Below are 14926 nucleotides of genomic sequence, written 5' to 3' on the forward strand. Positions count from 1 at the left end.
TTAGGCAGCTGTTGAGTTCTTTAGTGCAGTCAAATGGGAAGCAGATGGAGAGAAGCTGATCTGAGGATTGGTCAATTATGTTGAGGGGAACGGACGGGAGGAAATGCCTCTAAACCATGGATTCAGGGCGGAGAAGGGATTAGTGAGACAAAACCAGAGACTTGCCTTTCTAGGCATTGTTGATTTGTAATTCATATCTTCAGAGTGCTCAGGAATGCAAAAAGGAATTTGGGGTAATAATTTTAATTTTATAATTTTAAAGAGATCTTTTTTATTAATGTCTTTTAGATTTGGAGTAAACTCATTGGTGGTGATGGTGGTGATGGTGATGATAGGGACTCTAGCCTTAAACCGCTGCTCCAAGCTATTTACAGTAGGGAGTTAGTACAACCATATATTTTTTAAGCTTTTAATCTTTTGTAATAAAGAACATACAGTACTCATCTCAGAATATTAAAAAAATACATAGGGAACTTCAGCATCCTAATTTCACCAAAGCAGAATCATATGTGGATCATCATAAATCATAGTATTTGTCATTTCTCTACATGTCTTTTCCAAAATATTTCCCCCATCCTATAGCACATATGCATACACAACCTAGAGGGTCCACATTAAAGTAAACATGACCAAGGGTGATGGTTTTTGCAAGGGGAAGGAAGAAAGCAAGGAGGGGAGGGAAGGAGAGAGGGAAAGAGAGAGAAGATATTTATATCTATATCTGTATCTATCTATAGTCACATACTCAAATGCACTCAAGGTATTCAGATTCCGTGTGTTTTTAAACACATTGTGCGCTGATCGAAACACACTGGAGGGCCAAGTTCAGGCCCCTGCAAGTCCTGCTTTCATTTTCAGCTGGAGAAAGAAAAATCCAAAGGTGTGGTTGCTTGCCTAAGCTTTCCTGCTTCGTGAGTTCCTCCAGACCTATATTCTACATTATTTTCTATATCCCTATATTCTAATCTTCTACATTCCTATATTCCTAATCCTCTATTCTTTCTAGTTCTCCACGTTGCCACCCTCAGCATGTAAGGGGCAGCTAATGGTGTTGACTGTGTCCCTGACGTCAGTCTGTGAGTTACTAGCACAGGGAGAAGGGACTGTGGAGCTCTTGCTTGGGGACAGGACATTTGTGAGTTGGCTTGGGTATCGGGAGGGTCATAAGAGCAGTTTTTCTTTTCGTGAATACAAAAATTTGAGGCCTAAGCTTTCTTTTTTGCAGCTTGTTATTAATATAAATTGGTTTTTAATATGCTTTTATTTTGCGATCTTTTGATGTAGTACACTCATAAAAGAGATAATGTTTTAGCAGCAAATGGCCCTGTCCTGAGAGTGGCAACGGGGCAGATGTTTGTTTAGAAGGCAATATTGCAAATGTGCGGTCTGGCTCTGGCCCTGTGAGGCTTGGAGTGCGTGAGAGTGTGAGGAGGTGGGTGGGTAGCAACAGTGGGCTACAACATATATGTGTATGTATATGTGTACATATATGTGCACACAAACACGGACACCCGTATTTTTATATCTCTGAATGTGAATGTGTATAGGTACATACACAGACATCAATATTTTTATATCTCTGAATATGAATGTGTATAGGTACATACATGTACCCGTTTAGGTATACGCACGTCTGTAGAACACTGGATCACTAGCTTTTTCCTGAACCCATTATTTTCTTATGCCTCCTCTTCTTTGCTCATGCCACTGCCCCTGTCTGGAATCCCTTTTCCTCCTTCACCTGGTTAGTGCTTGGCCTTTCAAAGTCAGTTATCACCACTGATAACTCCCTGACCACCCCATCCCTCCAGGCAGAAGCAGCAACTGTTTTCTCATTTGTATTCCTGAGGCTCATGGCTCTCACTGGCTGGCTTACGTGCCATCTTTCCCTCACATGCACACGCAGCACACACGCACACACACACTTCCAGGTGAGCACTTGCCCCATTGTAGCACGGCTACTGGATTATTTTCCTGTTCTGTGTTAGACTGTGTACTCCATCAGGGAGGGAGGCACGTCTTCTTACACTCATCTGCTCACCTCTGTGCTCAGCACTGTGGGCGCTCAGCGATGCTAGCTAGCACTCTTCTCTTGCTTTCGTATCTCTGTCTTGTGATGGAGTACCCTAAAGCCAGTAATCTCTTTCCTTCCAAACTGTGACAATTCTGCCCTTTAAAGCTGGCCAGCTCCTTCTTGCCCTTCTTGCCTGGGAGAATAGTTATTGTTAGATAGATAGTCCATTCTCATTAGATTACTGTTTGCCTTGGAGCATACCCCATGGAGTCATGATGTGTAAAGCATCTCTAGTGTCTATTACCCATCTCTGATGGATGAACTGCCAACTCTTCAAGGTAACCCCCTCTCAAGTAGATATTATATACACCATGAAAATTGTATTGTACCTCTAGCCCCCTTTGTTACACTCTCTAAATTTGTGAAAATCTGTCTACCCATGTTTTTGGGATGCGGTGACACAGGCAGACCACCAGAAAGACACTTCATCTGATTGAGATGGATTCCTTGGATGATGGAACAAATGCCTTATGCATGATTTTACATCCTTGCTTTAGGTCAGGGTAGTATATACAGCATTCCAGGCAGTTCAGAACATGCTAATGTTTGGAGATTATCTGGAGAGGATTTCATAACCACTCGCTCTTACCCGTTACAGAAGCAGAGCTTCTCTGAGTCTTAGGTGAGAGTAACATCATAATTCATATAGAAAATGTGGTGCTTCACTATCACTTGTCAAACTGTATCATCCCCATTTACCTATTATAAATAATGACAGAGTCAAGAGAATGAATTCTCCGTAGAGCTGGTACTAATCAGGGTGGCAAACGCTTGAGTTCCTTTAGCTGTTCCTTAGAGTTGTCTGAGTCATAGCAGAGTGCATTCCTCATGTCCTGTGTTCATTTTAAAAACGAAAGAAGATGCTTTTTTCCTATGGCAGAAGCAAAGAAGAGTTTATAAAGTATATCGAGCAATTGGTTAAAAGCACTCAGCTGCTTCTACCTCGTTTAAGCTTGAGCTTGTATGACCTGCCTAACTGAACAGCAAACAGTTCTCTGTGCCTTTGTTCATCAAATTTTCAGGGCACAGGCTGGTGGCAGTTGGCACAGACGTTTCTGGAAAAGCCAATGTCTTCAGGCTTGTAAGGCTAAAGACCAAAGTGCCAACGAGAGGTGTTTGTGTTCTCTTTTACCAAACTATTTTAAGAACCCTGTGGGCTCCACATCCTTGGAAATTGCTTACTGAAGGCAGGGAAGCCCACAGAGGCATAGGACACTCTAAAAAGAGTGCCAAGTCCTCAGTCTGCAAAACCAGCCAAATTAACCGGCCAAGATCACTTTTGCTGACAAAGGCTTATTCAGTTCTGAGGATTTTTACTAATAAACATGGCTTGTTAATGGGCTGTCTGTGATGAAGAAGCTGTACTTTATTGGCTCTTAGAACCCCTGAAGTCCATAAACACCTTTGCTCTCACTTACACTTTAGATACTGCAAAGTGCTGTCTCCCAGGGAAAATGAAACTCCTAGCAAGGTCACTTGGAGAGAACAAAGGAAATGCAGATCTTCATGGTTCCCATTCCTCTTAGACCAGATTCCTTAAGATGCTCTGCACAGCCTGGTGTGGTCCCGACCTCTGCCAAACTCTCTGGCCTCATCACTGACCCTTCCTCGTTCTCCCTGCTCTGGCCTCTGGGCAGATCTTCCGGATCCTTGCTACACAAAGCGTGCACCCAGCCAGCAGTGTTGGCCTCACCAGAGAGCTTGTCGGAAATGCAGAAGCTTGGGCCCTACCCCAGACCCAGAATTGAAATCTACAGTTTAGGGAGATTTCTAGAAGATTCCTCTAACAAATAAAGTTTGAGGAGCCCTGGTCTAATATCTCATGGCCTTTACCTAGGCTGCTTTTTCTTTCTTCTCTCCTTTTTGCTCCATCGTCTGGTGCCGCATACCTAGGTAACGCCCGCTCATCCTGCACTTGGAAGCTCAAACATTCTATCTTTCCAGAAGCTTGTTCTGGCCCCCAAGACCAGATCAGGTCCTGTTGCTAAACCCTTTAGAGCAACCCATACTTTACTTCCTAAACATTTAAAATGATTTGTAATTACGTGTATGTGTGTGTGATGATTTTATTTAACTCTGTGAGGGTAAAATGGTAACTTTTGTATCTTTAGTGCTTGGTGCCTAATGGATCTTCATAATAATTGCTGAATTCAGGAACGAATGAATGCTGACTTTGATTTCCCTTTCTTTCCCCACTGCCTCTCTCTCCCCTCTGCTACGATATCTCCCCCCTGCATATTTCGTCTTTTCCATTTCTGAAGGGAAGATGGGTTTATGTTCAGCCGCTGTAGTACTTACTATAAATTGCTTTGAATGGAATGTGGATGACTTCCCTGAGGATGTCTTGTTTGAAAAGTGTTGTCTAAGCCTCAAAGATTCACACTCCTCATGGCAGCAGGAGGATGCAGTGGCCGGAAGCACCTGCCAGTGACCGGGGCCACTCGCTGTGGCCGAGCTTTGAAAAGAGACTGTAATTCTCTACTCTCAGAGTTGACCTTGCCCTGAAATATGGGGAGATGTGTCCTACCTCTCCCTGCTCCAGTCTGTCCAGCTTCCCTGTAATAGGACACAGTGGGACAGCTCGTCATTTCTGTGGTCACATAATGCCGGGGCAATCCAAGTTACATGTTACCAGCCACACCGCTGCTCCTCTGACATGGGAACTTGGGACCCTCCATGCCTGAATCCTCTCACACGGCCTCTGCCTTACTTTTGGTAATTTGTGCAATTTGGCGCATTTTAGTGATAGACTATCATTATATCTTCCCTGTCCATGGGGAGAAATTTGGCCACATCCGGGCAATAAATTGGAGAACTGAGCAATTATCGAGTGAATTAGATCAATGTGGGCAGTTTTTCTAAGCAGTGTGGGCCAAAAACCTTCGGAGTAGTTTCCAAAACTAGTCTGAAATATTGATGTAATTGCTGCAGTGTTCCATTTTGCACTGTGGTTGTACCATCACTCTGAGGACAAAAAGGTCTTGGTTTTGAACAGTCAATTGAAAAAAAAAAAGGGCTTTTCCTTAAGGGCTGGATAGCACTTGGCCACTAGGAGGGGTCTCCAACTTGCTTAGAGAAGTGGCTGGTGCTCTGACTGTGTTTGGTTAGACCATGAGGTCCGGAATCTTGGGGTTTTATGTTAGGATGAATCTGAGCAATTGTGATTTCTCTGTCAGCCTTCTATTGGAAGGTCTACTGTAATGCCATTCCCTTCAGGGTGACTCCATAAATGTACAGCTATTTGTTATAGGGGTGTCAAATTCTTGCTTCTTGAACATAGCACCAAAAGAAGGCAAAGCTGACTTTATTGCTTCCTGTGGTCATCGATGATTACCTTGGTGGAGCCTTAAAATAATATCTTGGAAGGAAGAGGACAAAGGTAGGATATTTGTGAGGTTCCTTGTGGGGGTCTGCATTAAGGTGAGTTTTTAATGTAAGGACTTGATTTGGATTGGGCAATTTTCATGATATACTAGTTTAGAATTGGTGGAAACTAACGAGGTGGGAGCTTCAAGGCTTGTCCTAAAGCCTTCATGAGTCTGGTTGAGTTATCTGTGTTACTAGTTGAGTACTTTCAGTAAGTTTCTGAAATCAACAGGAGGCTTAACTTTTTGATGTTAAAAATATTGGGAATAACTGTTGTATATTTTAAATCCCGTTTCAGCCCTGTCTCATGTATTTTCAGGCCAAGCCCTGAATTTTAATCCCCGTATATATCTTTATTTTTTGTGGCTTCTAAGGTTCCTTATGCTTATTGCTTTATATAGTTTATAGTTGAAGCATCCTGTAAAGTTATTTTTCTACATAGGGAGCCACCATCTGAAAAATGAGCCTAATAGGGAAAAAGTTGGAAAGGAAATTTCATGTATGACATTTGAGCATATATAGGAAAACACACAGTTTGAAAAGAGATCAACAAATGATTTATTTATAGAGGAATTAACTGATAATAGTAGCTGCTTTTACTGAGTGTATACTCTGTGCCAGATACATACAGTGCTTTAATGTTAATTTTCAAGATTGTCCTGTAACCTAGGTGGCATTAGCCCCATTTTTTTTTTTTTGACGAAGCAACTGAGATTTGAGAATTTTAATAGCTTGCCTGAGGTCAAAAAGTTAATAAGAATTGAAATCCTGAACTGCCTGAGTATAAAGTCACATGTCATTCCTATCCCATCTACCCTCTCCCTGCCACCAACCAGTGTCATTTTGAGATACTATGTATGGTTGTTTGTAGACATTTGAAAGTGGGACGTGCCATTTGAATCTATGGAATGAAGAGCAACCAGATATTTTGAGGGAGTAATAATGGTGATGTGAGCATCTACAGAGAACTCCAGTTTTGGTGCAAGGGATATTAATACAATGCAAATGTGAATTACATTTCCTTTCTCTGAAGTTCACAAGTCTCAGCAAGTTTAAACCCATACCAGATTCCAGCCTTGGGCCTTCAGCCTGAGTATATGTCACAATGATGGCAGAGTGAATGATGAACACGTATCTGTTACCCTCACACCAGTTGGAGGATGGAGACACTGTGAGCTATAGTGTGCATCTCTTTGCCAAGAAATTATGACTGTACAAAGAGAATGTGATAGTTGCTGGGATAGAGCCATGCTCAGTGCTTCCGCTTCCAAAGGTGGATAGAAATAAATGTTAATCTGGTGGGGCCTGTCTATTCCTTGTAATAGTCACTGATGGAGTTTAAGCATCAATCTCTTTGGAGATTATATAGAGGAATTGGGTTCAGCTAGACATGAGTTTCAGTAGTTCTGTGAATGTAAATTCATCCTCCTAGTAGAATCCTCCTAGTAGAGGGACAACTGTGTAATTGCTTTTGAGCAGTTGCTTTCTCCTGTCCATCTAAGAAGCAGATACATTTAGAAATTTGAGTGAAGTTTGGAATGGGTATTGAGAGTTGGTAGAAAAACAAGCTCCATGGATTAAATCTCATCTCATCGTATCTTTGCAAAGATCATTCCTTGGAATTTTTTCCTCTTGCTTTTACTCTCTTCAAGGTCTGTCACATGATGAACCTCTTTCATCTCCTAAAAGTCCCAGGAAAAATACCGATTTTACTAAGGACTGAAGAACTTTCCAACCATTCATTCTTCCATCTTTTCATCCATCACTTGTCTTCAGAGCCAGCCAGTTATTTTTTAATTTAACAGTGATTGAGTGTCTGCTGTGTGTTAGATAGTGTATTAGGTATTGAGTGCTCAAAGATGAAGGAGATTCACTTTTTCTTTCCAGACAATTACAATCTATTGACTTGGGTGTATTTATTAAAAATAAGCCCAAATCAAACCATCCTGTAACATTTTTTGTGTGTGTGCCCAGTATGTGATAATGTGCCAACTATATGCTATATATTATAAAAAGTCCAAGTGTATTGAAAAATAGAAATAATTTTACAACTCAAAGGAAACCACTGTTAATATGATTTGATATATTTCCTTCCAACCCTTTTTTTTTTTTCATATTTACATATAGTAATATAACTAGGTAGGATCACCTTCTGTATGCAGTTTTGCATTCTGGTTATTTTCATTTAACATATTGTGAACATATCTCTGTTTCATTAAAAAGTCATTGAGGGCTTCCCTGGTGGCGCAGTGGTTGAGAGTCCGCCTGCCGATACAGGGGACACAGGTTCGTGCCCCTGTCCGGGAAGATCCCACATGCTGCGGAGCGGTTGGGTTCGTGAGCCATGGCTGCTGAGCCTGCGCGTCCGGAGCCTGTGCTCCGCAATGGGAGAGGCCACAACAGTGAGAGGCCTGCGTATCACACACACACACACACACACACACAAAAGTCATTGAAAAATAACTTTTATTAGCTGCATAATATTTCATCAGTATACTATGATTTATTTAATGGTTTTTGTGGAATTAAAAATGAACCTTGTTTTCAGTTTGCACTATTATGAATAGTATAACAAACATCTTCGAAAATTAATCTTTCCTTGTTTATCTGATTATTTCCTTGGACTAAACTCATAGATGTATAATTGGTGGGTCAAGGATACAAACATTTTAAGGTGTATGTGTGTGTGTGTGTGTGTTGCTAAAATACCTCATATAAGTCATGTCCTAATGTCCTCTCCAGCAGTACCTAGGTGTATATCTTCCTGCACCAAAACTGTTTTTCCATTTGAGAATCTTGTTTTCATTAACGCTTTCTTCTGAAATTGAGCGTCTTTCATGTTTATTAGCCAACTGTGTTTCTTCTGTAAATTGTGCGTTTTTCTCATTTTTCTGTTCAGTGGTTAAAGTTCTATCGCAGTCTGTGTATGAAGGATAATAACCTTCTGCTGTTTACGTTAAGGTGTGTTTTTTAAAAATGCTGAAAAAAGTGCCGTGTGTGCAGTTTGATCTTAGTGTGTATGTGGCACATTGGATAATGACAGAGTTTGCTGAAATCCCATGTCTTCTTCCAATCTTTTCTCCTCAAATCTCGATCCAGACATATTAACTAAGAAAAAAGTGAGTCAACACTGTCAGCTCCTCAGTTTAATTGGTCCAAGACTTTTCTTTGCTTACGCTCCTCTCTTCCTATCTCTGACTCCTTCGTTGTGAGACGGTGACTTGGACCTGCCTCCACACTAAAGGGAAATTACTCTTTGAGTTTCTACAGTGGCTCTTCCCTGCCTGTGGCCCTGTAGCCTCCCACCTCTCTGTCTTCTCAGGCATCCCTTTCTCTCTTGGCTCAGAGTGCGAGGGCCCCTCCTGCTTTCCAGTCCTGATCTTCCACTGGGGCTCTTGCGCCCATCCCTTCCTACCTGTCCTCCTTCTGCGTTCTGGGTGTTCAGTTTCTTGTGGCCAGGCATCATGTCCTCACATCTTTGAGGACAGTGTCTTGCACGTAGGAAACAGTAAATATTTGACCCAATGACTAGTCTTACTCTCTCTGATTTGAGTATCCATGTTCTGGAAAATGAGTTCTATGACCTAGAACTTTGTACCTTCCTACCTGGGTCTTCATTTCTATTTTGAAGACAGTACATTCAGTATTCACTTACTTTCTTTCAATGATCATGGTGACGTGAAGGATTTATGATAAAGCTAAAGAGGAAGAGACTCCAACCTAAAGCATTTTTAAAGGAACCGGTGAGGAGACTTCACAGTAGCTGTGTGAAGAGGCTGGGGCATGGGGGTGGTGTGAGCTCTGACTCCTCAAGGCCTCACGGGATGACAGCAAGTCTAAGAATGCGTCTTTTTGCGGCGTAGGAGGAAGAGAAAGGAAACATTAGTGAATGTTAAAGGAATAGCCAATTTTTTTTGAATTTTATTTATTTTTATACAACAGGTTCTTATTGGTTATCTATTTTATACATATTAGTGTATGTATGTCAATTCCAACCTCCCAATTCATCCCACTACCACTACCAACCCGCCGCTTTCCCCCCACAGTGTCCATACGTTTGTTCTGTACAAGAAATATTCCATTTTGTCAGTAAAATAGAATAAAATGTGAGTGTTACAGTATCTTAGAATATTTCCTGAACTTTTTCATCTTTTTGTCCATTATTACCTAGAGAAATTAATTAAAAAAAAAAACTGGTATCTATGGGTCTGCTACTGTCTTTGTCCCTTTCCTTGTTTCTGCTTCATAGCTCCCCCCCACCCCCTTTACTCTTCCATCCCTTGTCCTTTCCCTCATGCTTCCATTTTCCCTGTCATTTCCCGTCCTCCTTAAGCTGCCCCTCTTCCATTCTCATCAGTATCTCGATACAGCAGCCTGTTTTAGTAAAGTAGCATAATTCATTTTCATTGCTAGCTTGGTCTCTCCTCAAATAACCGTCACAGAGTTCTGTACTGCTAGATATTCACAAAATATCCTTTGAATGAATTGATTGCACATTTTGGCACCTTTTAGATGTCATTCGAATGTTCAGTTTGGAGGGTGGCAGTGCTTTTGTGGTCCTGTGAATGGCTTCAATTACCACCATTCCCTTTGAGTGGAATTTTAAATGGTACCACTTGTTTAGTGTAAGCAGCAACGTATTTACATCACAGGCAGCACGGTCCTCCCAAAGATAGGAGGATCCCTGACCACAAACACACAGGGGAAGAATGGGAATGCATACATTCGACCTTGTCTTCTAAAGCCCATCTCTGAGCCTACACTGAGTCACAGCAGTGAATCATCCTTTCTAAACCCACCTAAGTTCTCTAGCTGTGGTTCAGAAGAGCCAGCTGGAAATATATATCAAGCAGACTTTGCTCTTTGGAAAGGGGACAGGCTTCCAGGATCAGGGTGAACCTACTGTGTAAGGAGCACCATGAAATGTACAAACAACCTGGACTTACATCGAGTGTCAAACGCATCTATCACATAATTCTATGTGCTTCTTTTTGCTCTAGTGCCTTTCTTCTGTTCTCCGTGATACACGTAACAGAATCAGATAATGTGATCATGATTAACAGTATTATGTTCCAGATGTTCTGTGCGAGGACTTTGGAAACCTCTGAATATTGCTGGAGTTAAACAAAAGAAAAAAAACCCCTATACTCACAGTGAATAAAAAGAAAGGCCATAGTTTGTCCATGACGTTCTTTTAGTGGGAGGGAAAGGTACCAGTTTCATTTTTGGTCAGAGTAAATTTATAATGTAGTCAAACATCAATAAAATCAGTTATTCATTATGAAGGAGTATCCTGGGCTTATACTTTAAGCACTAAAATTCAATAATAGAAGTTACATTTTAATTTCAAAATGAGTATGAAAAATTACCCTCACCACATCATTAATACTGATCCATATCTTAATTTTTTTCATGCCTTAATTTGACAAAATGAGTTTTTCATACACTTACACATTTTTGTTGTGGAGCTGTGTTGATGCTAGGGTGCTTTTTCCTCACTGATCCGGGTTGAGGAATGTGATTGGTAGGTGACAGGAGTGACTGGTCTTGACAGTGGTGGGAAATATGTTTCTTTTCAGTTTCAAGTTCAAGAGAAGGAAAGGGAGGGAACTCCTGAGAATTTTTGGTTTTGTTATTAGGTTTTCAGTATCCATAATATTCATAAACAATGGACACAGCTGTCTTTAATAACTCAGCCCGCTAAGTGCCAGAAAAACATCAGGCTGGAAGAGGGTTTTTTCCAACACAAAAATGTTCGTATATTGAAGGAAGATTTCGTTTATAATCAAACTGGATGTTGACCCTAAACTTCTATCTCTAAGTAAAATTGTTTGACCAAGCACTAGGAAAAGTGCAATGAAGTTTTTGGTATTTTTTTAAAGTTTTGCTTTTGCTACTACACTATATTGTTCTGAGTGGTTTTAGGCATGCAGATGGGTTCTATATCCCCTAGGGGGCATTGTTGTGGGCCAAAGGCCACCGGTCTTGGTGTGAGGAGACCTGGGGTGCTGCCCTGTTTCTGTCACTGGCTTGTTACGTGACCTGGAATCTCCCCAGTAACCTGAGACTCAGTTTCCCCATAAGTAAAACAAGGACTTCTTAGAGCCTTCCCAGTTCTATAATTTCATAATTACCCAACTCAGAAAAGGCCTTTATTTTCCCAGGAAGCAAGTTATAGGACAGACTTGAAATACCAGTTAATAGAAATTATTTTTTTCTAATATACTAATAGATTATCATCACCACATTTTAAAATTTACTTCTTTAAAAAATTAATTTTTAATTAATACACAGTAAAATTCACCCTTTGGCATACCTATCTATGAGTTTTGACAAATGCACAATGATGAACATTTTTAAATAGTTAATATTATTATAAATTACATAAAAAATGCAAAAAGTCTTTACCTATTATTCTAGCTATGCCACAACTTATTAAAAAACTCTGAAGAGAAGCTATTTTTGACTCTTTGACCGTAAAGCTTCTCTGCAATATTAACACATGTCTGGTGCCTCCAAAATATCTATAGAACGAGGAGCAAGAGACTCTCATCCATTTTGGATCACATGAAGTTCTTTGCTCCTGAAATGGACTTGCGGGTTTTGATTATACAACAATGATTAGAGGCAGAGGAATCTTTTCTTTTTCACCCCAAGGCAAGGGTAAGGCGATAAACTCAGCTGGCAGTGAGAGTCAGGAAGAGAACTCCAGCTGCAGGGTTCCTCACTTACGTTGATGAATGGGTCGGGCTTAGTGTGTCTGCAATTATTATACAATCTTAGATTCATAGCTCAGAGATGGAAAGTCATTCCAGTAGCTTGACATGCCTCCGTATTAGTATAAACTCAGGCAGTGGGAGATTGATGGTTTTCTGGAAGAGTTTTGAGGTTCTCTAAGAAGAGAGCGTGTCCCCTGGCCTTTTCAGCAGCATTTGTTCCTCGAGGCCTGTGCAGATGTGAGGGTGTTGCTTCCTTCTCCATGTTAACCCTTATTGCTTCCCCATTCCAAGCGTTGTCCAAATGTTGGTACAGAAGAGGCCTGAGTTTGCCAAGGGGGTCGGGTAGCCATGACCAGAGCATTAATAGAGTCAGGGGCCAACCGTGGGTTCTGTATATCTTACTTGGGATCTGGCCATTGGGCCCTGGTGGAAGGGCATGGTCTTTGCAGTCAGTGGGGCAGGGATTTAATTCAGCTCTGCTCCTCCGTCAATGAATACACTAGACCTCACTTTCTTCATTCATAAAATGGGGAATTACTTCTTGGCAAAATATACTCAGGAACCTTATGTTTTCTTCCTCCATCTCTAGTACGCTTGCTCTAGAAAACAGGACCTACAAAGCTATTCCATGCATGAAGAGTTTAATGCAAAACAAAAAGGATACAGGTTCCTTGCTTCTTGTTGTAGAAATGAAATAGAAGATTTCAGAGAAACCTTGGAGCTTTGGAGCCAAAACACCCCACCCCCATTTTTTTCTTTTTTAAGTTAAAGAAGTCCCAGGCTTTGAGGACTTCATGAGATGATTCGTGCAAAGTGCCCTGCCTAGTAACCAGTAGATGCCTTCCCTTTCCTGCAGGGCGGAGTAATTTTTAGTTATAGTCCTTTCAGTGGTAACCTGTTTGAATTTAGGACAGTCATTTGTATGTCAAACCTAAACATTTTTTTAAAAGTCTTTATTGAATTTGTTACAATATTGCTTCTGTTTTATATATATATATTTTGTGTGTGTAAAAACTTTATAAAGTACACTTTTATTTTCCTCTTATATCTTTTTTTTTACATCTTTATTGGAGTATAATTGCTTTACAATGGTGTGTTAGTTTCTGCTTTATAACAAAGTGAATCAGTTATACATATACATATGTTCCCATATCTCTTCCCTCTTGCGTCTCCCTCCCTCCCACCCTCCCACTCTCCCTATCCCAACCCTCCAGGCGAGCTGATATCCCTGTGATATGCGGCTGCTTCCCACTAGCTATCTACCTTACGTTTGGTAGTGTATATATGTCCATGCCTCTCTCGCTTTGTCACAGCTTACCCTTCCCCCTCCCCATATCCTCAAGTCCGTTCTCTAGTAGGTCTGTGTCTTTATTCCTGTCTTACCCCTAGGTTCTTAATGACATTTTTTTTTCTTATATTTCATATATATGTGTTAGCATACTGTATTTGTCTTTCTCTTTCTGACTTACTTCACTCTGTATGACAGACTCTGTTTTATATTTTGGTTTTTTGGCCCTGAGGCATGTGGAATCTTAGCTCCCCTACCAGGGATTGAACCTACACCCCCTGCGTTGGAAGGCGAAGTCTTAACCACTGGACTGCCAGGGAAGTCCCAAACCTAAACATTTTAAATTAGTTTCCTGGACTGGTTTTCTGAGGAGAAACCTACCAGGTAGCTCCTTCGTGTCTGATTATTGCCCTTCACACAGTCGGCTACATGAGGAAGCTGCCTCTTTGCCTTCAAATTCCAGGGCCTTTCTTTTTGTCCATTGGGAGACAGTATTTTGCAGTCTGAGTCATTCTTTCTCTTCACTTAAGGAGCTGCCACCCTTTATCTGTTGCTTCTTTATAATGGGAAGGTCTAAGCACTGTTCTAGTAACACTCTAACCCTGCTCTGTCCAAGGGAAGTATAATGTGAGCCACATATGCAATTTAATAAAAAAATAAAAACTGCAAACATTTTAATTTTCTAGTAGCCACATTAAAAGAAGTAAGAAAGAAACAGGTAAAGAGATTTTAATACTACACTTTATTTAACCCATTGTATCCAAAATATTATCATTTAAATATATAAGCATTATAAAAATATTAATGGGCCATTTTACATTCTTTTTTCATACGAAGGCTTCAACGTCCGGTGTGTATTTCATACTTACAGTACCCCTTGTTTCAGGTTAACCACATTTCAGTTACTCAGTAGTCCATGTGGCTAGTGGCTACCACGTCGGACATCGTAGGTCTAATCAGTGCTGCCAGGTCAGGAGGGAGCATATCCCACATTCACATTCACGGGACCTTTCCTCCTGCCTACTACTACCACATGCCACATTCACATTCAATGTGTGGTCTGCCCGGTGGATATTGTGTCAAGAAAGAAGGCTGAAAGTGAAGTCGTTAATTACCAGTCAGAGTAATCCTTTCTAAGGGTTTGCCTCCCTCTCCTCTGAATCCTCCAATGGCATCCCTTCTTTTTGGAGTGAAAGCCAGAGCTCCCTCCCAACCTTATCTTCCAAGACTCTCCCTCACATAAATCTTTCCAGGCACACTGGGCTCCTTGCAATTCCTTGAACATGCCAGGCACACACTCACTTCAGCTTTTTTGTATTTGTAGAAAGCTCTGCCTGGACTGTTCTTCCGCAGATGCCTATGCCTGGCTCCTTTTCCTCCTTCGAGGCTTTACTCAAATGTCAAACATTCTTTAGTGAGGTCTTTCATAACCCATCAATACTATCTAAAATGGTGACTCTATTTTGCTACCAACTCCCT

General features: G+C 41.0%; 1 protein-coding gene across 2 annotated transcripts in view; it reads left to right on the forward strand.

Annotated features, from left to right (window-relative positions):
* BMPER (BMP binding endothelial regulator) overlaps window positions 1–14926 on the forward strand; it is a 263417-nt gene that overhangs the window by 77718 nt on the left and 170773 nt on the right. The gene's annotated exons all lie outside the window — the stretch shown is intronic.

This window comes from Stenella coeruleoalba, assembly GCF_951394435.1.
Source record: "Stenella coeruleoalba genome assembly, chromosome: 9".
Taxonomy (NCBI): domain Eukaryota; kingdom Metazoa; phylum Chordata; class Mammalia; order Artiodactyla; family Delphinidae; genus Stenella; species Stenella coeruleoalba.